The 24,274-nt window shown below is 41.9% G+C and overlaps 1 protein-coding gene across 4 annotated transcripts in view; it reads right to left on the bottom strand.

Annotated features, from left to right (window-relative positions):
* LOC109864002 (cysteine-rich motor neuron 1 protein-like) overlaps positions 1–24,274 on the bottom strand; it is a 208,806-nt gene that overhangs the window by 70,371 nt on the left and 114,161 nt on the right. The window lies entirely within an intron of this gene.

The raw sequence follows: 24,274 nt of genomic DNA, 5'->3' as shown, positions 1-24,274 counted from the left end.
TGTGTGTGTTCCAAAGCTACTCATCTGCTTGGCAAAGCACTCGGATTCATGCTGCGTGTACGTATACACAATAAGCGAGCGGGGAAACTAGAGCAAACAATGAGTACAACGACGGGAGAAGTATTTTAGCTCGAGTCCCTCGCGAATTCGACGAATTGGGACACAACCGGCGATGGCATCGATCGCGAGACTCAAGACTGGCGCAGAGACCGAACGCCTGAAAACACAGAAATAATAGTCTTGCGACGAAAAAAAGAGCGTGTTATTATCAAAATTTGTTGATCGAAGTGAGAAAATAAGATAATCTCTCTCTGTTTTTTTTTATGCGCGATAATACATTAAATTTAAGAAAAACTGTTAATTTTGTAAAGTAACTAACTTTCCAAGATAAATCTGGCACCAAGGGAAGAAAGTATTTTTATAGAAAACTTAATTCTCAGATGAGAGTAAATTAAGAATTACTTTCTTCACCGACAAACATTTTCTCGTTTAAGAGATGAGGTCAATTCATTTGTTATAAATTAGATATCTAACAGTTCTTCGCCTCAACCGCGAAGATCGACGCGGCGGATGATAAATCGAGCTTCAAGTCGGGCCCATCGCACATAGATGAAGTCAGACGTGGAGGTGTGGGAAAACATTCCGACGGCTTCCTGAGGGTAGACCAGGGTCCATTCATCGTCAGCCGTCGGAGGAAGTCCCGGAACTGGGACTCGGTTCACGTGTCCCAGGGTCAGTGTGCCGTTGATCAGCCCGAGAAGAAATAGCCAGCTTTGGCACGTGGCCAACCCCGTGCCGAAAGTTTCGTTTTCCTCTCTTCCTCTTTCTCTCTCTTTTTCTCGTCTCGAGTAAAAGATGCAGCAATTTTCCTTCACATTCCTCGAAACGACGCTTCGTTTTCACTTACGAAACTGATCGACTGAGAATTGCATGAACGCCGAAGGTTCTGACCTAGGACTTCATCGGGTTATTAGCCGGTCAATTCGTAATTTGCAGAAGAAAATTCCACGTGAACGCTCGGACACGTTTTACCAAAATTGAATTTCGCCATTTTTATCTTTTTTTTTCTCTTTATTTTTTTTCGTCGTAATACTTAAAATCGAATATCGCGGAATGGATAAACGTCGCGTAAAGAAACTCTTGAGGTTGACAAAATTTCATATTCCGGGAATATCACGCACATAGGATATCTACGGTAGACAATATTCTGAAGACTGCTCGGCGAATCGTGATCGGAACAAGAGAGAGAGCAAGAATAGAAAATTTTTGAACATTCAACTTTGCTTGCAAGACGGAAGATGAAGAAGATCTCTCGAATATTCTACAGAAACTCGCACAGTTATCTCGTGTGCTCTGAATTGTAAAACGACACAACTTACGAATCCAGATGCACGGTTCGGAGAAACGTTGCGCAACGCACGTAATGGAATCATTGACGCATTAATTAGCAACGACTGTGTTGGATCTGATAAAACCGTTAACGAAACGTGTCGCGCCACTTTAAGAGCGACTAGAAGATCTGTTAGTAATTGACGACCCAGTGTGCGTCAGTCGTTGCGAATTGCTCTATCTGCGAGTGAGCAAAATAGAATCAGCGTTACGTGAATGACCTCCTCCTATTGATCTATATCTAACGGAAAGAAACAGAACGTACTGTTCCGCGCGACACGCGAATGCCACACGGTTTCTGAGAACGTAAACGATCCTCCTAATGTGCATCATGCAAATTTTATCGTGCAAAACTTGGATATGAGAGAGAAATTAAAGAAGATATAAAAGAAGATATAAGCAAATATTTTTTATATACTATTCTTCATTTATCTCAACGCATTATTCAGATCCATAAAAATGTCCGAAAGATGAATAAAATCTAATTTAGAGAGCATTAGTAGCTGTATGTGTGTCAGGAAATGTCATGTATTAATTATTCGCTTTATTGCCAAACTCGGCCAGTAAACTCACAAACGTGATTTACGTTCGAAGTTATCTCTCAGGGTGACTTAATATTTATATTTCTGACTAATTTAATGTTATCACATCCAATGGACCTTTACACACGTCATACAATAATATAGGTCTTACATAATGGACCCAATGTCTAGAAGTCGCGCTAGTCGCGGCGAGTCAACGCCCGATAACTGCCCTCGATCGTATGTCTCTTCCGTTTGAAGTGGCCGCCGCGCGTCTCGCCCACGATCGAGTGCACCGAAGTATTTCCCGCCACTGCCTCTGCTATTATTATCTCGATTCTGAGACACGGCGATCTTGCATCTCGATCGCGCGATAACGTCGATGAGCTCTCTCTCTCGTTCCGCGAGAGAGTCGCACGTGCTTTAATAATCAATATATCAATTTCGAACAGATCCCGATGATGAGATCACTGGCCGCGCATTCTTGCACGCTTTTTGCGCGCTCGCACAGAGAGAGATTATTGCATCAATCTTGTTGCGTAGAACAAGTGGGTCGGGACAGCAGCAAATTGCACGATTTACGATTCTACATTTTCTTGTACTTTACTTAATTTTGTTCATTGCATTCTTGACAGTGTTATGTAAAAATGCAAAAAAGCGACTTCCGTCGTAATTTTCTTCCGGTCAAAAAGTATTTATGCACTTATTAGTAAAATATCGTCGAAAGTATATTTTCTTCTTATAAAAGACATAAGTTGTGTTCGGAGCAACGATATAAACAAATATATATCTGCCTCCGCGACGGCAAAAATAGCCGTCTGTCTGAGCTCTTTGTGTGTGTCAATTCCATTTTGTCTGCGACAAGTTCGCGGCTACGTTTTCCTCGATAGCCGCGAAACACTTAGAGGCGAAACGTACGTATCGATAATGCCCCGGTAAAGTACTCAAAGCGGTTCGAAGCGCGCGTCCTTGAAGCTTTCCGACCAGACGTCGTCCGTCTTACCTGAGTCTTACAGACACTTAAGCGCCTTACCAGGTAATTTGCCAGGAGAAGATCGATAACCGATAATTTACACGCCGGTTACACGACGTCCTCGAACGACTCCATCGCTCGATCGAGGCGCGTGGGTGGTTTACGAGGAGTCACGCCGATTACGACACACCTACGTGGCGCGGGTGTCCTTACGACGATCGTATGCGCGTCGCTCGTAAAATCCTCGAAGGTTGTACAGTCCTCGTCTTCGGACGTTGTCGTCTGAGCGCGGTCGGCCTAATGGCGCAATAAGTACGCGGGCGAACTAATGGTTTTGATGAAATCGCGGCGGGACAAACACTGGACACTGATTGAGTTGGGAGCTCGTAATTGCCTCTTCGTCTTTTTTTTTGTCGGTATGTTGTTTATTTAATTGATAAGAAAATTTCTATTTCTCACCACAATGATACTTACACATTAAGCGAATCTAGAACACAGCATACAAATTAAAATGCTATTAATTCTAACAATCAAGCTATTAATTTATTTTAAATCTCTTATGAAGGTTTAATATAAATAAATTATCAGTCATAATATACAGTGTGTGTCAGAATAAACTCTTTCTTTTGAAAACAAGTTAGTCGTGTATTAACTTTTTCCGCGTAATTGCAAAATCTAATCTACGCAGAGGAGATGCATTTTAAATACCGTGCGCGGAAATAAAATGAGCGCGGGATGAGGTTTCGTCTAGATTGCGTCACAACCAAGCGGAAGAGGACTCAAAAAAAAAATAAAATAAAATGATGAAAACATCATGCAGAGGAAGCGAGAAAGGAAGAGGAGGAGGAAACACAAGGGAACTCTCGTTCCACGACTCTCCTGTTAATTACTGGCCTTATAACCAGCCGTTGCCTTGTACTATCAAACCAAGAGAGAGAAAGAGAGAACAGGAGACAAAGAGAAAGAGACATAGACAGAGAAATAGACACATAAAGAGAGAGAGAGAGAGAGAGAGAGAGAGAGAGAGAAAGAGAGATAGAGACATCAGCAGGACCGCTAAGTGAGAAAAAGGAAGGATGAGACAGAGAGAGTGCGACACAAAGAGACAGGGATTCGGAACCTCCTGGAACACGCTAACCTCGTCGACGTTTCCGGCGTCCCGTTAATCTCATCTTAACAAGGGTTTAACTCCGGTCTCACGAATTCGCTAGGTACGTATCGCACGACGAACGCGCACACGAAGCATCTTCGCGCGCACACGTACGTACACGAGTATGTGTGTGTGTGAATGTTGAGAAGAGATGTACACACATACACACGCGTATATTGTACGGGGATGTATAATCAAGTCCGGCTCTGCCGTCCAGGATGTGTTAAACCGATATCTATTAACCCCCTTTACCAAGCTGCTGTATCGTTTCCGGCTAAGCGTCCCGGGCCAATTAGTCGCTACGCTTGATTAACCGCTACCCCTTTTGCCGTTTAAGGGTTATTGTAGCTCAGACGACTATCTCAACGTCTTTGGCATATTGAAACAGGATAATGTCGGAACGTCGCTGTTTATGTGAACTTCAACATGACGCGCGCGCGCATGTGTGTCTGCTACTTTTGTATTATTCAATTAAAGTATTTCGCAATCTCGCGAATATTACATACAAGTGAAGATGTATCGAGAAAGAAAGCGTAACACTTGATCAAATTGAAGTGGAAATTTTCGAAGACATATTTTCAATCAACTTTTTCTTTCAAAATTTTCTGACCTGTTCAAATAGAGAAAAAAATCTCTTTAAACATTTCCAGATTATTCGGACACTATTACCGCTAATAGCGGATTATTCGTCCTGCGATGTGTACAGATCGACATGTCACCGACTACTCCGAAATCCTCTGTATCACGCTCAGATATCCGCGCGTCTGTCTTGCGTGATTGAACGCGCGTATGTGTACACGCAAATACGCTGACGTATATAATGTTCATCAGATAAGCGCAACTCTGCGAACTAAAGAGATGTAGATATTAAGCCTATATCTATTAAGGTGTGTCGTTATAACCTCCTCCACGTGACATAGCGTCACGATCAACCGAGCGAATTGCCCCCGAGCAACTTGAGAAATGTCATTAAGGGATCTCTGAAGCATGACCAATATCCACATGTGTGTGTGTGTGTGTGCGCGCGCGTGTATGGATGCCGGTATTAACACGTGGGGTACATTAACTCTGTAATGATGACACGATAAACCGGATCTTATCCACCCGCATCGCGAGGATTAAATGTTAAGTAAACACATCTTTTTGCTCCATAGGTCAACTATCGCGTTAAATAAAAAAAGCTACAACAGAAACTGTAAACGCAGGATGCATTTGCACAGAAATGCGGAGAACAATGTGTAAATAAAAAGAAAAACATCGCGCACAGCAGTAAATAAAACCTTCCAACACAATATATCCAATAACGCGTGTGTTAACATCTTCCAACATGGGTATTTTATATCTATTGCTTTATTTGCGCGAGCTTTTCACAATAAGCGCGTTAATCAGAATTTGCATATGTGGCGCACGCATAGCGTCGCTAATATTTATGAGCATTTTTGCGGCATATGGTTACGACGCGGTTTCACCTCCATTATTTCCGCGGTCATACGCGCGCTCTCGTCGGCGTGGCCGCCATTTTTCATGCGAATTTTCCGAAAATGAGGTTTCAACGCTTGCCGGCCGTCGACTGTCCGACAAAATTATCCACCGCCGTGGCCACGTCTGTTTTAACGTAGATACATGTCGGCCCCGCAATACATTGCTGTAAAGCGTGCCAACGAAATTATTCTCACGCACATCTCACAAGTGCAAAACTTTTTCCCGCATATTTGCGATTCTAATGCGCGAAATTATAAATTTCTTCTTTGTAATTTCTCTTCAAAAAGAGAAAAAAAAAAGATAGCGAAATTTTATGTGATAATCGCAGAAATATAAATTACTGTTCGAGCCATGTACGTACATATGTATGTACGTGTTCAGCAATTATAAATGTTTGTGTTATCAATGCGCACGAATTGGCTATATAAAAATTCATAACTTTTAACCGAATGTCGAAGATGACAGTTGCGTAGGTGACAAAGGTAAATTGTTGATGCCGACGGATGCGTTAAGCGCGGTGAGATTTGAGCTTTCCATATTTAATAACATTTTCAACAGCGTCATAGCGCACTCGACCGCATCGAAAATAAATGCGTGCGGCTCGCTTGTAATTGCCCGGGTACCGCAATCCGTTATCAAATCAAATGATCGTCGAAACGGCAGGACGAATTAATTGGAGCAAACGCACTCGAATCTCGTCAATCCATGCGCGCAATTATCGCCGAGTAGATGCACGTTCGTTGCATCCTCCTCCTCCCTCCCCTTTCCTCTCCATTTAAATCGCGGCCGGCCCGTAGAGCGACGTGCGCGCGTTATAAAATTGCAGGTAAATGTCAGGAGGATCGGCTATTATTATGACCACGTACGATCGAGTGCGGCGGATTATCGAGATTCAACGGTCGACGAAGGGGGTGGTTTAGCATCGGAATCAATGAAAACAACGGGAGAAGCAGCAAATGCTATTGCATAAGCGTCGCAGAATTTGTCCGAAACAAAAACACCGTGTTTGCGCGCGACACACGTATCAGATAACATAAAAATTACCATTACATGCAACTTTCATAACTGCATTATTCATTTCTCGGTTTAGATCAAATATAATTTAAAGAAAGAGAAAGAAAGAGAAGCCAAAGCACGGATCTTATCTCCGATTCTACAAGCGTACATATCAATTGTAAATTGTTACCGAAATTCAAATCTTTTACACATGTCATTTCCATATGTTGAAGTTAAAAATTGTCAACGTTCATCGAACACCTCGTGTTACGATGCGAGAGAGATAAAAAAAACAAAAATTCCAACCGGGTCACAAATGTACATTAATATTCGTCATGTCCTGTCATTAGCATCGAGCGAACGAATCAATTTCAACCAGAAGCCGCGGGCAAATCCGTCGCAGAAAAAAAAAAAAAAGTCCGTGACCGCGATTGCTCATAATAGAGAACTTTAATTGTGGGCGTGTGTATGCGTCATGTATTTGAGCAATGCGGAAGACACGAGTCGATAAAATCATTTTTTATTTTTTATTTTTTACGCGTGTACATGTGTATACGTGGCAATATTCTGTAACAGTTTTCTGCAGATATATTCATTTTGTTCGATGATTCAGACGCTTATCGCAAAACGAATAGTCGATATAAATTCTCCGGATTTTGAAAAGAGATTCTTTATCACGTTCACGGTGATTTTTAAAGACATTTCAAAGACACCTTCTCGAAATAAATGTCTCGTGATTTAAATGCAAATATCTCAAATAATCGCGCAATGATGACAATAATTCAGTTGTAAAAAAAAAAAAAAAAAAAAACGGCTTTTTTACGTTTTTATTATACACGCGAGATTGCGGATACGTCGTAGAAGAGAGACGGCACGACGGTGTTAAATCGTTCTGATACAAATCCGTTGGAAAGAAATCGTCGCGCGAGAAACGTCTAAAGCCCGCGTATAAGAGCCGGCTACGAAGAAAAGTTGGATTTATACGAAAACCGATCCGTGCAATACGTATTTTCGATATATCAACTGTACGCAGAGAAGAATAGATCCTCTTTTTCTCTTTCTCCCTCTTTCTCGGCGAGGAAATAATCGGAATTCCAATCTACGTGTCTTACTTTTAATAAAAGTTACTCGCGCAATCTCGCGAGGAAGTGAAATTTTTACTTCTTCGCCGTTTATTTCTTATTTTTTCTTTTTTTTAGAAAATCTATTTAAAGAAGATTGCATTATTAAATACAGTATACAGTTGTTTTTTTTTTTCACAACAATAATTAGATACATATTGTATTATCTCAGTTGCGCTTAATTGCACTTAATTGCATTGTGTAACACTGAAATACGTGTCAGGCTCATTGCGAGCTATCCTCGCGAGAAATGACAATTAAGCGACAAATCACGCGCGAGAGATTCAAAGCTCGTTAAACGTAATTGATTTATAAAATATTTTCCGACTGCAAATTTAGCTTTCCGCCATGTAAAGGCAATTAAACGTAAATTCGAACTTTGTTACAAATTTTGAGAAGTTCGACGTTGCGGCGCGAAAGAAGCCGTTACTCCCCGAACATTATTTCGAGGCCGACGATAAATCGACTTTCACTACTGACTGGCTGTCGAGTCCGTCACGCTCGGCCGACGTCGCCGGCGATAAATGCGCGAGGCGTCAAGATTTATTGCTAATTATAACCCGGCTCGATAATTACATTGTCGTTCTCCATGTTTTCCGTAATGAGTTCGGTAATATCCCGACATTTCAGCGGTCGTTATCGGGATCGCTTGCGGCTTATTAATTAAAACACAAATCGTTTACAGTATCTGCAAGACGATTCGGTTGCTGTCCGAAACCGAATCCGTTTGACACTGACGTGGGAGGCTCACTTAGCCGGTGAATTTGGCGCTGCTCCAACCGCAGTAGCGAGCCTTGCTGATAATTAATAATCGTCGAACCGATGATAAGCGGGTTGCGGAAACACGATCGGATATTAGCACGCATTGGGGCACGCAAGATGGCCCAGAAACCGCAAAATCGAATGTACGCCGGAATTCCGTTGCACAAGCGCGTAGCTTGCGCAGCAAGCCGTCAAGCAAGCCGCTTTCGGCGTTACAGCGAAATTTATCCGCTAATTAACGCAGCGGTTTGCGTAGCGCAACCGACGTGTAAGCACCGCGTTTAAGCGATAGTGCGAGTGTTGTTTTGCATTTGCGGAAAGTGTCTTGAAAGAGAAACGTGCGCGCGTTTTCCCATTTCTCCCCGAGTTCACAAGTCGTTGACGCGCAACGCGACGTTGAAGATTTCCCAAAAATAAGACACGGAAATGATTAATGATGTTAAATTAACTCTTCGAAAGTCACATTTTCGTGCCGAAAATTTAAAACGTAATAAGCGAGTTATTTAATGTTGAAAGTTTTGGTAAATTAGCATTTCATAATCACAGCACGCGAGTGAAAAATGCGCGGTTCGTTATTTCGAAATTACCTACGTATGCGTTTGTAACGTAATATTATTTTCATTAAAAGTTTTAATTTAGAATAATATATATCGTTATATATTCGCAAAGCGCACAATTTAATGTTATAAAATTAAGAGATTGAAAACAACTAAAAAGTTAATAATAATTACTGTATGAAAAAAAACAAACAAACAAACAAACTGTAATATAGAAATTGTATAGTTCGCAGTTTGATTTCGTCGTAAATTGCGCACGAAAATGCAATAAAAGCGTGTAATACGGGGGCATTGTGTGTTCCAAAGCAAAGGCTACACCGTCCGCAATATTGTTAAGGTCCGGAGCTTATCGTGGTTTATCGTTTAATTAGCGCACCTGCAGTCGCGCGTAAGTGCCGAGCCTACCGCAGGTGCATCTTTGCCTAGTCAAACACACACGTGGGACATTTGCTACGTGCGATTATATAACCGCCACGTATATATTATTGTGTTTATTCATTGACGGTCGAGAGAAACGGAGGTTGTTATATGAACGGGCTCTGTTATATCGTCAGCGTATATTACGTGTACACACATAAATTCGCCGCAGAGTCTGCGGAGAAGATAAATTGGCACAAAAACAAGTTAGGGTCTTTTCACTGTCTGTTTCGAAAGTAATTGTATTGTTTCTCTTGTCAGTCACATTGGGTGTGTATTTCTGACCCGGAGCCAATGCACTTAATAAAACAAATTGATTCAAATTGTATTTCTGTCTGCCGTATTTCCGGTTTTGTGCTTTATTGACTTTTTGCTCCAATTTCTCGGACACGCGCGATTTATCGAAAAAGAAAAAAAAAGAGCTTTATTTTAATCGCGATCAAAAACACGTTGTGTCCTTTAAACGGCTTATACTCCGCACGCTCTTTCTGAATGCGTTCGTTCGTCCTCGCTCGCAAATTTCGAGGAAGCTAATGCTCATATTCGTAGCCGCGGGTCAGCACGTTCTGGCTTTCTGTGCGATCCCCCCCGTCTATACAGCAATGTAGATTCGGATGTGTAACCGCGCGTGTATGATTATGGGCACACAAACAAGACGGCATCGCGCGCGGACGGCGCGGAATACGATATCCACGGAGAGTAAAAGCGGATAGTCGAAATTGCTGACTGTGGTGCGTCGTTCCCGCAGCGCACACACACACACACACACATGAACGACCACAGTTACAAACATACCAGAAGCTTAGCTAGTGCTCCGAAGAGAAAGAGGGCTCGAATCCTTCCGTTTATATATGGAAATGCGCGGCGCTCGCTACTCTCTTTTCTTCTCCCGAGTATAACGCCGAGTATTGCCGACGGTAGGGAATTGTAATGTTAAATTTTTCGACCCCTCGCGTCGGTTTCCCGTTCTTTTCGGAGAAGAGCACGCCCTCTGCGCCCTTTGTCTCAGAGAAAATCGCATGTCTCACGTCTAAGAAATGTATGTACGCGTTATTCTCTCGACACAATTTCGAGATTCGGATCAGAGAATCGCATCGTGGCGCGGCAGAATCGGCGATTTTTTAGTTGGCTCGTTCTTATCGCGCAATTTCCCCCGTTAATCCTGTTCCTAATTGCCGCGGATTAAAATTGAAAAATATAAAACGCGCTGTTGCCAGCGCGTTGATTCGCGCTGCCGCGAGATTGCCGCTAAAAATATAATCAAACGTTGAACTCGCTTGTTAATAAAGCACGAGATTTACAGTCTTTCGTCGACTAGTTATTTATTTAACTCCGTAACAGATTGTGGTTGTGCTAAAACAATCGCGTTGCGTGCTGAAGATTCAACGAAAACATCCATTAGCCTGCATAGGCAGTCGTTGAAAATTTATTCCGTATAATCCCGAAATAATAAAAAAATAGATTTGAAAAAATAGATTTGATGGAAAGAGAAAATGCAGCAGCTGCTCATATAATTTTATAAATATTTTACAGATATCTATCTGTGTGTGTTGGTAAGCAATAAATAAAAAACTACTATGTTATTAATTTATTGGAGAGAGAGAGAGAAACAACATTTGCAGTTCGAGAAATACATTCGTTCTTGAGAAGAAAACTAAACCAGAGCTGTGAATCTCTCCGACGAGAATCCTGTTCTATTTGCTGCTGCTAATCAGTCAATTTCATAACTTCTGCTGCGAGATTACACGTTCCGGGATTTCAAATCAATCTCTATCTATCTGCCTATCTACATCCAGACTGCCAAGTAGCAGTGCGCTTTATCTTTCCTTTTTGCACAGATGTCAAACCTGCTTCGGGAGGTAAAGACGACCGAGTGGAACAAAAGTAAGTCGCAAATCAGGTCAGGAAAAAAAAAACAAAGGGAGAAAGAGAGAGAGAGAGAGAGAGAGAGAGAGAGAGAAAGAGAGAGAGAGTGTGTGTGTGTGTGTTCCAAAAGGTTCTACGAGGGATCGTGAAATCGTGCTGACACGTACTGCCGTCGCCTGCTAAACTTGTCGACAATGCGCCTCCTGAGGCCAGACGACTTCTCGTCTCAAGCCGTCAAGACGAAGGTTCACGACGTTCGTCGCGACATTCTTGCCCTCGTGTTTCTCTTCTTTTCTTACCGCCGTCGCGCTATAAACTCCGACCTCTGTTCCTTAATTTCGTTCACATCGGCGGCGCCCAGTCTTTTCGAACTCATTTGCGCGGATAATATTACGAGCCAACAAATAGCGATACATTCGTCGTGTTTTCTCTCCCGTTCAATCAGCCTTCCTCTATCGGCCGTCTTTCACCATCCGTTCATCCGCCTTTTTACTCCTCGATTCTTTCCAACCTCGGCGCGCACCTGCGGAAGTTCAGGCTATCAAATTTAAACCTCGAAATTCTACCGTACCGCGAGATCGCAGTATAAAAGCAGATTTTTAATCAGCGCCAGATGCTGCGCGGTTACGTTCGACGTTACATCGGAGGGATGCATGACGAATTACTGCTATTTTGTACACGAATTTGAAATTTGGAGAGGAAGCAGAAGTTCGGAGAGTCGGTATCGAGAAACGTAGGTCAGTAGTAGAAAAAAAAAAACAAAAAAAAAAAACAAACAAACAAACAAAACAAAAAAAAACAAAAAACACCACGCTCCGCAAAAAAATTGTATCTGTTGTTGTTGAGGATAATATACAACATAGTTTGTTTTCAAAATCTATCTAACTCTAACGTGAGAGGTGAAATATCAAATTTCCTTCGAAAAATAAGCTGCGAGAATAAAACTACGTTATTGAAGCTCGTAATTTTTGCGACAATTCCCAAAAATATTTATCCAAGCAGTTATAAGTGACGAAAAGTATATTCGTGCCCGCGTGTAATTATAAATTTAATTGAGGAAACATGTCGCCGAGTTCACTCTCTCTCTCTTTCTCTCTCTCTCTCTCTCTCTCTCTCTCTCTCTTTCTCTCTCTTAATTCAACGTTTACTTAGCGGAGCGTTTCAAAATGATTAAAGGGAACTTCCAGACGCAACGGAGTAATCGAACTTTTCGACGTGAAAATGTCGCGAACGAACGAAATGAATCGCGAATCTATCGACGATTATAATTGGAAAACGACGGCACTTCGGCGCGCGAGATCGGTTGAACTTCTCGCGAGATATGTGATTGCTTCGAGAGACGCAAGCGAAGAGGAAGATAGTGTAGCGGGCGAGTTTGAGTAATTAATTAGAGGCTTCTCTCCGATCGCAAAGAAGACGTCGCTCGTGCGGTGAAATTGATTACTTAATGCCGCCCGACAAGCGAACTGCTGTAAGTTCTGCGCGAAGATCAACGCACTTACGATTTGAACTCCGATAAACCGTGCCTCTCTTGTTTGAGTTGCGTCAGAGTCGACAGCCAGACTTGCCCTCAGCACTCTCTCTCGATCTTAAGTCGCGGTCCTCATGTTGCGAACTGTAATTGTAACTTATTCCGTGTAACTTGAAAGGAACAGAGAGTTCGTCGTTGTTCCAATTTCTCTCTCTCACACACACACACACACAATCTCGCGATCTCGGGCGGAGATTAAATTCAATAAACTCTCTCGTCTTTGTTTCGCGTGTATAATAATGAGACGACGATCTTCGAAACATTAACGTATTAAATTCGAAGTAAGTAGAAAACAAAACAAAACTCTGCTGCCGAGTTGTTCCAAGTGTGAGACTTCGAACAATTATAATGAAGAATACTCTTTTCCATATAAGACCGCATCTTGCGATTGGCGCGGACACTTCATCCTTTTAAACCCACAGATCGACGAAGATATCTGAAGAATTGAATCCCCGTTTTTCCCGGAGCAAAGAAGAAGAGTTCGTGGTTTTAAGCGGCGAAGATTTTGCTCTCGCAAGAGAGCAAAGCCGAGCGCGCGCGCCAGATGGTCGGTTCGTTGTTGGAATCCATGAATTTTCGAGAAGCGTGGGATTTTCCGTGGCCGAGAACGAGACGAGCGGCGGCGGCGGCGGTGACGACAACGACGTCGACTTTGGCGGGATATTGAATTCGCGATCGCGTGAATCATTTTTATCGCGGCGCGATACGAACCGCCTCTCTTCGGATCGTTCCTCCTCATCAAATATTCAATCGAAGTTTACAAAACGCCAGGCCACCGAATGAATCTCATTATGTCGTCCTCGGCCAATATTTGCCCGTCGGGAGAAGCACTCGGCGACGATCGTGTCGCCGGAAGTTGATCCGTCGCTCGCATAATTCCCATTGTTTCTACTGAAAACCGCGCGTCTCGAGCCGGAGCCGCAAAACTACTCGTTTTGTTTCAAGCTGAGAAGCCGCGCTCGCGGAGAAATACTAATCTATATTCTATTCTTATTAACAAAAGCAAGATCGCTTACAAGAGAATCTTTAAAAGAACAACTTGTATCCAAAACTTGGATCTCACCGACCGTGTAACGTCGATCGTGGAACGTGGCAAACACGTCATCGTCGCCTTGCTTTTATTTCACGCGAGGCGCTCTCTTTTGTCTTCACTTGTTAAATCACCCCTTTGGGCAGAGACGGTAATTTCCCGCGGCCGGGTTAAGAACGGGGTCATTATGTGAAGAGAGAGAGAGAGAGAGAGAGAAAGAGAGGTTTGCAGTGTTCTCCAACTTACGAGTAAATGTGAGCGCCGGAGCTAAGCACGGGGGTTAAACGTCCTGGGTGTAAACAATTCCGTCGAAACAACGAGTCCCGCACTACTATGTAGCGGCTTTAAGAGCTCATCCGAGTTACCGGTTTAGCTTGCTCTTCCTTTTGTAACGCCATTGAAATTTGCTGACTTGGGAATTAAGCTGACGCTTTTTTCCTGGCGCGCCTCCAGTTTGCAATTTAAACAGCAATCCGCATCGCGCCGCGACGTTGATGAATACACGATCGTTAATCCGATGTTAAACGTGAAATTTTTATTTTTAAAGATAATGATATTCGAGTTTGAAAATAAAACTGTATGTAAACGCGAGAGAGAAAGTTCATGACAGAACACGACGATATCAGTAATATCCTTTCTAGATTGGACTTTCGTGCTTCACTTGTGTGCGAAACAAACACTTGTCCTACTTTTGTCACGTAACGCTCGTAATGATGTACTTATGGATTTTCACGAGAAGAAGAAGAACGCGGTGAGAATAATCACGAAATTCCGAGACAAAAATTACTTAAAAAAAAAAAAAAAAACAAATAACGCAAATGAAACAAATTTGTTTCGCAAAGCGAGTTGCTAGTCGCCAAACAACGCTACGTTCGCTGTACGAATTCTTAAATTCGAACGACTCCAAAAATGGATCGCACCGATTGACGAATGGTTTGGCAACGTCGTCAATCTCTTCGACAATGTGACAACTTTTGTTATCGAGTTGAAAAATTCCGAATTATTCGCGCCGATATCGTCAAATTCAAATCTGCTGGTGCAAGGTCTGAGAGCAAAACGTCTGCAAAGTCTGATTTATGGTTACACGAAAGCGTTAAAGATTTTTCGATCAAAACTTTATTCACGATGTTTTCTGCCGTGAGCTTGACTACTACTGTGTATGTGCGCAGTGCATTAAAACAAAAATTTATTCTCTTGTGTGTTGAAAAAAAAAAAATACAATACATTACAAAACCAACGTAAACGCGCGCGTTTCGCAAAGTAGGTAGTTTGTGCGCGCGTGCACAAAAAAAACAAAATCTCTTAAATATTCTCACACTCTACATTTTGTGTTTTCTCAATTTCGACGAATACTTCTGGCGAAGTTAACACAGCGCCAAATCACAGCAATTATACAATACTTTTTGAAGAGCACCGGAATATTTCACGGCGGTCGCTGTCTCGCGTTCGAAATATATAAATTTAAAATCCGCCCCGGCCGAGGTGTTATGAAATTACCATCCGAGTCTAACAACTGTGCCGTAACTAATTCGTTATCATGAAAATCCTCGAGTTCTGTGACCCCGTTCGCGCCGTCAGTGATATCCCACTGGCCTCGTGAATTCAACGAAATACGGACGAGAGTGTGGATTTTCGCGCGAACAAGGACTCACGGGCGATCGTGCGGCCGGAAGTCGGTCAAACCCCGGGAAACTTGTCCCTGGGAAGACATCGTGAAGTTTCTGGCGAACAATGTTCCGCGCGCTGGCTTCTCTCTTCCCGCAATTCTTCGTTAAACGTTTTGCGACACCGCAAACGCTCGTGCAAGATATTACGAGAGAATTCAACGCTCACATGTGAGAGAGAATTGTTTCTTTCTCTCGTGCGCGCGCACTCGCGCGCGTGCGTGAAATGAATATAGATGCTCTGTGTAACGGAAATACTTCAAAAATTGAATCTACTCGAGAAAGAAGAGACGCTAACGCGTTTAAAGTCTTGTGCTTTTTTTTTGTTCGAGCTATTTTTAATTTAATATCATTCGAGTTAACATGAAGAAAATATTTTTTGATATCTGTAATCTTTAATTTCGTCGTCGACGATCTCTCGGTTAAGTTTCTTTTTTTTTTTCACGAAAAGATTAAAACAGTAAAATATTTTTCTTAAGATAATTTTATAACAAAACAAGAAGATCTATATAAATTTAGAGCTTTATCTCCGCTCTCATTACTCAGAGCACACGTCGTATTTGCGACGCGTTGTAACTGACTATTTGTGCATACAACGACGACGACGACGACGACGCGAAAGCTTAGCTCGATTTTTCTTCCTTGCAGCAAATGACCACGCTTGTTTCCAGCGGCTTGTTATCGTTAAGAGCTGTCTGAGTGGGAAGCAGCCCCCAATCCAGACCGCGCGGTGGAGCGTGAAGAACTTGCGACGAGTTTCTGCGCCTCTCTCGTTGCTTGCGAATATAATCCGCGATTCGTCTCATCGCAAGACGACTCCTGCAATAAGCTCGGACACGAGTTTTGCAGCTGCGGAAATTTACTCGAGTGGCGAACATCACGTAATAAAACGGAAAAAATGAGGAGTTTATCTTAGGCAGTGCGAATAATGTAAATATCACATTGTTTGTAATACGCTAGTTAAATCTTTCTGTAAGTGCAATCTATTTTTTTTTTTTTTTTTTTTATAAATATGTACACAAAAATTCTCTACTCTTTCTCACTCACTCTCTCTATCTCTTTCTTTTCTCTGTAAACAAATGCGTTGCAAATGTTATCTTATAATCTTCTTCGATAGAATACGGATAATCTCTTGAACATCATTTGCGTTACACGGTTTAGTGAAACATTTTATCTTTCAGGAAAAAAAAAAGAAAACTTGTTTCGGTGAGGACTATACCTCTCAGACGTCGCAAAAAAGTCCGATACCATTAAAGATCCATGAATAATCGATTATGCAGAACATCGCTTCCTTCCTTATTAAATCGATTTACTTTGCTTACGTACGACTACGTTACTTCTCTCGATGTTACTTTACGTAAAACAGGTTCTAATACAAACCTGTCAAGCTGTATAGCGTTGGACGTTGAAAAAACGCAAGAAGAAATACGGTCCTTCCTCCTAATAGCTTCGTAAAAAGAAAAAACATAATAAATTTATTTCGTAATTTTGAGCTATTGAAGGTTTTCCACTTTTTGTTTTTTTTTTTTTTTTTCATCGCGGATAAAAATATTTGTATTTCCAACAAGAAGAACGCCAAATGCAAATGTAGGCGGAACGTTCTCGTGTCATTTTTAGCAGACGTACCGAGAAGGTTACAATGTCCTCGGCAGGCGGCGTGTAATAAGCGGATATGCAGAGAGGCTCGTGCTTTCAGACACAACCAACCGTGGCCGTATGGCGCAACGTTTCTCTACAACGATAAACGCGCCACTAAAGATGACACGAAAGATTCACGAGTAATGACGGACGCGCGCACACAGACCTGGCGCGACCTTATTTTAATCAAAATAAAAACATCACATTTGCATATCACACAAAAAAAGATTATTCGCATATCTCTCTTTCACGCTATTTGTTGTTATAAACTTTTTTTTGTACAATAATATTAATTTATCGATTTAAACCTTCTTATTTTTATAACAAAATCCATCGTAGATTCTTCTAACGTTGTATATACTCGGTCACGATCTAGTTACGAGGCGGTGGAGCGTGTATAGGAGGCCTCGTAAATTCTTTTCCAGAAGACCCCAGTCACTAGGCTGGTTAAAGGTGAAAAGTGGGACAGATTACTTTCTCGAGCTTCTCCAGTCACTCTCCGTTACGGCGACCAACGGCGTTGGTCCCCCGCACATCTTTCGTTTTCGGAGAGAAGATACTGGACTGGCGTTGATTCTTCGTCGAATTCCGCCATTTTTCCTCGGCGCACGAAGAACCGCGGGCGCTTCTTCCCAAATTCTAAATTACGGCTCGTGATCGCTAATCTCGATAACGATTTTCTAAAAGTGTCAGTCGGAATCGAAATCGTCGTCAAATCAGAAAAAAAACCATCACGATATCTATGTGTTATCTAAGAACTATATTTGTTTTTTTCTCTTTTTATATGTTGATGGTATAATATTAATAGTATTTTTTTTTTTTAATCAAAAGATCTATATACACAAAGAAATAAAGTGAAATAAATATCACCATGTATTTTTTTCTAGTGCGCATTGTTAGAACTGCTCATTTGTTTTTTATGTGTCACTCTATACAGGCATCATGTTTTTTTCCAATTAAAAAGTTTTTAATCGATAGCTCTTGTATCCACGACGCTTTTAAACCGCGCGCGAATGTTTCCGTGATTCGCACAGAAAATCACATAGAAAACGTGCCTTCCTCCTTCTCTTTTCTCTGCCGATCTCTTTGCGTTATATATATATTTTTTTTTCTTCTGTAAAATGCGCACTCGCCTGCATTTTAACAATATATTTGCGGGACAGTCGTGAATCTTTTCCCACGTGGATCCTCATAATGGTCTCTTTCTACAGAAAGCGCGCAAAGAGGAAGCAAGTCCTCCGGTAAAAGATTTCCTGTCTCCTCTCCCGACCGCCCCTTGGCTTTCCCATCTCCCATCGCCCGTCTCTCTTTTCCCATTTCACTCGCACACAGTTCGTCTTTACTTCGCGTCTTCCCTTGCGCCCTTCGTTGCCGCTGCGGATTTACGTCGCCAATAAATCACGAAGAATATTCTCGACCATCGTGAAGGTACCTTGCATGGCAATTCACCTTATTTTCCTCTGTCTCGAATTCGATTCTCCGAACAAACAGTCCGGAAGTTGCTATCTTAAAACACCGCGTGTACATATTATTGTTTACATGCGCGCGAAAGTATACGCGAAACTTTAAAAATCCATCAGACGAGCTTTCGTACAATTACTAAAATTGTTGTACGCTAGATTAGAAAATATGAACTGAACACAAAATAAAGGTCTGTAATTGCTTTTCGATCGTTCGATAATTTCACGCTTGCGAATTCAAGAACGGATGTGTGCGTAATGGAAATTCGGAAATGACAATAATAAAAAAAAATAAAAAAAAAAAACTTAGTTTCGCTTGAAGTAGCGCTGACGTTAAAACAGAGCGCGTGCACACGAGAGCAATGGAGCGCGGTGAGCAACGAAACTGTTTAAATGGATGAAACAAAATTGTTTCCCGAGGTTTTGTGTTAACCAGTAGACCAGTATGGAACGAACAAAATACCGCGCTCCGGGATAAAGCTCACGTAGTGGCGGCGTTACCTTTCCACGTGGTCGCTGCGGTCGAGTGATTACATCTATTTTAATTACGGCCATTTCACGGCTCCGCGGTCGCGCTCCAGATAGCCCGGAGGCGAACGGAGAAAAAGAATTGGAATCCGCCCGATGAGTCGATTACTCTTCGGCAAACGTCGTAAGAAAGAGAAGTCCATTTTCCGCTCTCGAGAATCGTATTTCAAGGATAAGAGTCGATGCGCTTCATAAGTCGGCGAAACGTTCTTTAATCGAGACGACGACGACGAAGCGGCTTCGATGGCCCGTAAAAATTTTCGGTGACGGCCGCGTGCGCGAAATTGTCCTGTCTCGTCCGATCCTTCTATGTATCCGGGAACGAAAAGCGATGATATTGAATAGAAAAATTGTTAACTTCAACACACGCACACACACACGTACACACACATGACACGTCGCGCGCGTCACGTCAGTAGATAAACGTGGCTGTACTACTGCGCGTTTTCTATGCGTATCCTACGTAACATGTAAATTTTTCGCAACATGATTTATAAAATTTAATTTTTACCTTTACGCAACGTTTTGTGAATCTTCAAGAATCAACGTATAACGTTTCAAAAATTAGGGAAAAAACTTTTTTTACATATCTGACAAAATTTAAATCACGAATTATGTCGTTGTCAATCACTCGCTAATTGTGTAAAGATTATTTTGACGTTTCTCTCCTGTTTAAATAGAATTAACTTCCGCACCAGCGCCAAACTCTACGTCTGTCAAATTTAGGCCATTGTCTTGCGCGTAATACAATAACAGGTTCTATATACTTCGATCCATCTCGCCGTAGTCTCAGTCTAATCTGCATAAAAGTTGATTTTGCACACGAACTCTGCTTTTATTGCGCAAAAACAAATACAAAAATTGAAAAAACAAAAATGTTGGGCGCACACAATTAATTAAAAGGATGCATACATTTATAAAAACAAAATTTATATACACGACGAAATTTTCCAAGAAGATCCCCTTCATACTGTAACCATCACGCACTAATGAGTTAATCAGTCGCTAATGAACTGACCCAAGAGCGGCATGTTCTAACAAGTTGCGTCCCTTTAATGTTTCCGAGCGGCCACTGATCAGTGATATAACAATACCGCGATAATTCCCCACGTTTAGCCATCCGTAATAGCCCGGCTTTATGGCGCATGACACGACCGCGGTAATGAAAAATGACAAGCACTTCTTCGCATTTGGAGCAATTCATGAGCGCGGTTGCTCTCGTGCAATGAAAAAAAAACGACGAAAGAAACGACAAAAAAGACCGGGTCTAACAAACGGGTCGGCGGAATATTACAAGCGGATTGGTTAGAAGAACTTACGACCGATGTCGATAAATTGGAACGAGATCATCATCACTCGAAAGTCATGCGAATGGCATTCGAGAACAGTCATTTTAGTCTACGTGCGGGCATCACGACCATACTTGGATCTGGCGAGACAGAATCATCATCACCGTCGAGAGAAGAGAGAGAGAGAGAGACAGAATGTGAGTTTCAAGTGGTACCAGCCTGAGCATCTTAGCACAGCGCCAGAAGAACCGTCTGTGTTTGCCTCTCTCGTGGGTGTAACACGAAGAGGAACAAGGTATATAAAAGCCTGCTACGTGTCCGACGTGTCGGTTAATTTCCTCGTAAGTCGAGTTACGATGACGCGCGACCTCGTGCTTTATTGCCCGGAGAGGGTCGGCAAAGACCACTCGTCGACGTGCGGCACAAACTTTACCTCATCCATTTGCCGTGTGCGAGTATATCACCAATCGGAATTGAAGAAACTTTAAGCTCGTCAACGACGAGCTCATTAAATCATTTTAGTGTTAATTTGTGTTTTGGTCTTTGTTCGTCTGCCGTGTGGAGCTCGTCGAGCATTAGACAGTAAAAATCGTCATTATAATATATTGCACGACATATAAATATGTTTCTAACAAATTTGTAAAAAGTTATTGCATATTGAGTGAGCGCACTTCTCTACACTACAATTTATCGTTAATTTGAACAAAATGACAAGCATTGCAAAATAGAGAAATTAAATTTGTTATTAAAATAATTTCGCAGAAAACTAGAAACTTTTTCAAGTCAGAGACATACTTAAATCAATACTGATAATTCAACTCTATGAAAACATAATGTCTCTCTTTGATCAAACCAAGATGTCTTCCGGGAAACAGACCTGCTCTCCAGGTCAAAGGTAATTTCTCAATTAGCATTTAGTGGAAGAATTTAACGGATTGTGAAAGCTCGCTTATCCGCTCGGTATCCGCTAATTATGCCAAAAACAAACAAACGGCATTATACACGCGTTCTATTTGCTTATTATAATGTATGTAAATCTTCGAGAGCCGGCAGCGCCGTGTTCTGCTGAAATATTTGCCGGCTTTTGAATCTGCTTACATTCGATTGTTGCAACACAAAAAAGTTGGTGAAAAAAAAATAAATCGAACAATCGAACGAATTTCCAATGACAATATCTCGATGATTAAGTAGTTCAGAGGAACTTAAAAAAAGATAAAAAAAACGACGCGCAAACTTTGATTAATTGAAGAGTCGAACGCCACAAACTGTCGTCGAGCAGTTTTTTATAGCGATAAAATCGCGGATTCGATTGGGGCATAGTGAAAGAACGTGATACATACGTAACACATACACCGATCCACTGTTGCGTCAATATTTATATTGATATCGACATACTCGTTCGCTATTTTGTCATGGTCAATATTAAAAGAGACGATATGGACGGTGTGAATCACAGAGTTACTTTACGACATGTGCGCGGTTAGATAAAATCGTTGTTCATTAAAATTTCATGCAAAACGACACTGTAAACGCTCACGGCTCACAGAGCGCCAATGTATTTTCTCCGTCTGTTTTTTCTTTATTTCGCCGCTGATATATTGTAGAAATACGAAATGCAGAATCTTATCGCAGGCACGACACGCGCGCGCGCGCGTTTCATCGAGTTTACCGAACCAACAGACTCGAATATTAACCATCTCTGTTACTTTCTCATTTTTCCGCAGAAATGCAAAATACGAAGATGGTTTTAAACTACTGTAAACAGACATAAAAGCGCTTTTACCTCGCGAAGAGTCAACTTCAGTGCGGTGTGGCGTAAAAAAAAAAAAAATAAAAAAAAAAAAAAGAAGCGAATGCAGATTTCTTAATAAGCGGCGAGTACACTCTCGTCTGCCATCCATCGTCGCAAATCGCGGCGTAAATTATCTCTTTGCTTTTTCACGAGAAAAAAATCCTGATATCATAGTTTCAAGCAAAACTGCTCTGGGGAAAAAAGTGCGGATAAAAGTCGTTTTGCGAATCTTTCTGTCTTGCGAGAGAGAGCGAGAGAGAGAGAGAGAGAGAGAGAGAGAGAGAGAGAATTTTAAGCGGTTGTTAAAAAGACATTCTTGATTCATATGAGAATTGGGCGAGTCACGCGCGCATCCATCTATTAATAGATGTTTGTCTCGTACGAGCATGCACGGCGATAACGCGCGATTACGGATGCACTCGCAACGAGGCAATTTACGAGACGGCGATAACGAGTCCGAGATCGGTTAACCTGTTTCGCCATTAGCCGGTCGGACGTCCATTGCTTTGTTACACAATCTGTTTTCTGCAGCTTGCGTGCTCTCGCAATCGGGATCTTAGCGATGATTAATGATAGGAATAAATTTTTTTTCGACTTAATACGTAATTTTTTTGCTCGCGGCAAATACACGGAAAGTCGAAACATTCATCAGCTTGTTGATCTCGTATATTTACCCAACTCCGCCTACCTAGTCCTATTAAAATGTCATATTTACGGCACACATCTTCGTTTCTTCTTTGTAAAATACCGGAAAACAAGTTTTCGATTTCCGACGTTGGTTTGGCGAAGAATAAAAGAGAAAGAGAGATGGTATTAATTGAATAAAAAGAAAAGAAATTAGAAAATGAAGTTAAGAGATTGCGTTATCCATTCTCCTTAAATATTTTAGACCCGTCCAAGTTTGCCAGATTATTTTTGAGATACCGATAACGAGAGATTATCGCCAATAAAACTCGGTACAGCGAGCGATTACCGCAATTAGCAGACAACCCGGGGAAGGTTAAGATTATTGCCACGTAATTTTGTCGAGAAGTGTGGGAGACGTCGGAAAAGCCGACGAATTTCAGATCGCAAATTGCTGAAAGTGAGCGACCTCCCGTGAAAACGGGCCGAACTTTTCCTACTCCCGCTCGCCTGCCCGCGACCTCTCATTAGCTCGTAATTAACGGCGGTTTATTTTTGCGGTAAGACGCCGCTTCCTTGATTCCGGTCGGGCCGAAGTTTCCACGGCTGGCTTCTAATTGCGACTGCGAAATTAGGATAGCTGAATCTCCCGGGCTCGCCAGCCACGAGAATAATGTCCTTCCAACTGTCTGAGTTTCTAGCCGGTGTAATTTAATCGACGAGTACGAACTTACACTTGATTGCGCTACACTCAAGCGCAGCGAAGTGTAAGTAACAAATTTGTGTACGAAAGTAATCTCGTAAATGTCTCCTCTGTACATCATTTGCATCGCATTGTCCTATAATATAAACGACATTAATACGACTCGTGGTGATATATATATATCGCAAAATTTCGCGACTCTTTTAAATTCTTTGCCAAATCTAACAAAATGCTGAAGAGAGAAATGCGCGCGGAAAAGGTAATATGAATCCTTTACATGCCCTCTTGACGCAAAACCTTGTAATATTTCGTCTTGGTGGTCTCGTCGCGCAATCATCTCTCGACCAATGCGATGCTAACGCACAATGGACGCAGACGTATTATGACATTTATCGTACGGCCAGCTGATCTCGCTCGGGCTTTATGTCCCACGCGGCCATCATATACGACACAACTTTTCACGCACGCATATGTGTGTGTGTGTGCGCGCGCGTTTCTCGTATCATACGCGACCTCGTACACAACAATGTGTTGCTTTATGTCATATAGGACTCGCGCGCGATGCATAACGGCCAGGGGCGGCGCGCGCGCAATTCTTTGAGAGATGTAAAAATTGAATTTTCGCAGCCGCACAATTTTTTTTCGCTTTGCGAATTCGAACACGCGCGAGCATTTCGCGAACACACAACTGCAGCGTTTTGGTCCACTGGCACATTTTGATCGCGTGTCATGAAAAGTAAAACCTTTTAAGAGTTAAAAAAAAAAAAAAAAAAAAAAAAAA

This window comes from Pseudomyrmex gracilis, unplaced genomic scaffold (genome assembly GCF_002006095.1).
Source record: "Pseudomyrmex gracilis isolate BER0280 unplaced genomic scaffold, ASM200609v1 scaffold_0, whole genome shotgun sequence".
NCBI lineage: Eukaryota > Metazoa > Arthropoda > Insecta > Hymenoptera > Formicidae > Pseudomyrmex > Pseudomyrmex gracilis.
Note: the sequence above shows the minus strand (reverse complement) of the source record. Positions and strands in the feature narration are given on the sequence as shown.